General features: G+C 57.0%; 1 protein-coding gene across 1 annotated transcript in view; it reads left to right on the plus strand.

Moving 5' to 3' along the window:
• Positions 1–889: 889 nt before the first annotated feature.
• The window catches only part of ALAD (aminolevulinate dehydratase), a 14,685-nt gene continuing 14,433 nt past the window's right edge, over positions 890–1,141 (plus strand). Inside the window, exon 1 of the mRNA XM_011950125.1 lies at positions 890–1,011. The gene's annotated coding sequence lies outside the window, so the exon portion shown is untranslated. The remainder of the gene's footprint in view (positions 1,012–1,141) is intronic.

Below are 1,141 nucleotides of genomic sequence, written 5' to 3' on the forward strand. Positions count from 1 at the left end.
GTCTCGAACTCCTGACCTCAAGAGATCCGCCCGCCTTGGCCTCCCAAAGTGCTGGGATTACAGGCGTGAGCCACCGAATCGGGCTGAGAAATAAAATCTGAGAATAAGTGTAATGTGACCCACTAGTGTCCTCTACATTTCGAAGTCAACTTTTCAATAATCCTTGAAGAACCGCTTGAAAGGCATTCCTTCGCTAGGGCGATGATCCCCGATCGCTACTTTACCCATCCAATCCTACTAGTTTACCCAAGCCCCCATAAGCCTCATCAGATCCCTCCTGCCTCTGCACATACAGACCTTTGGTCGGATCTATCATTGTACCTATCGTAGGTCTGATGCCCCTATCAAGACTTGGAGTTTTCCTAAATGCCCATCCATGTCTTTCACATCACATCTCTCAACTCATAGCATTGCCATACCCTGAGAAATAAATGACACTGGTACAAAATTTCTCTGAAACCTTAGAAGTCTGGCGCTGAACTCAACAACTTTAGCTTAGTCCGCAAAAATGGACTAGCTAATACTGTGTTAGGCATAATGGTGCTGTTTTAACGGCTTTGACATCCAATTATTCTTTCACCAAGCCATTAACCAGAGCCAAGTTTGCCCTAGGCTGGGAAAAGGAGTGCTGTGAAGTGAACCCTTCGCTGTAACCGCCTCCGGCTCCGGCTCACACCCAGGGACCCTCCCACGCGGTTCCTGCGCCCCCTCGTTGCCTCCCTCTTGTGGTTTGCTGCACAAGCGCAGGACCCGGAGCGGGGAGGGGAGGGCCCTCCAGGCACTCGGCACACCCAATTGGCCAGGCCTCAGCGCGTGTGGGCGGGGCTGCGCCTGGAGCGGAGGAGTCTTCAGAAGAGCGCCTTCAGGGGGCGTGGCCCGGATTGTGGAGGGGGCGGGCCGTGGGGGGAGCTGCTTCCGGATGAGCCCCTCCGCCCCCGACATGGTCCCTGGGAGGCGGGAGCGGGAGACAGCGGTGACTGGCGCAGCGACCGGGAGGCCTTAGAGAGGCAGGTGAGCGAGGGCTGGATGCGGGGAGATGGCGGACTTGGAGGACGGCTCCAGGGCGAGGCGGGGACTGTGGCAGCAAGAGTCCCGCGTCCCCAGATTGTGCTGTGCGCCTGAAGCCCTGGCGGTGCAGCCG

The sequence above is a fragment of the Colobus angolensis genome, unplaced genomic scaffold (assembly GCF_000951035.1).
Source record: "Colobus angolensis palliatus isolate OR3802 unplaced genomic scaffold, Cang.pa_1.0 Scaffold301, whole genome shotgun sequence".
NCBI lineage: Eukaryota > Metazoa > Chordata > Mammalia > Primates > Cercopithecidae > Colobus > Colobus angolensis.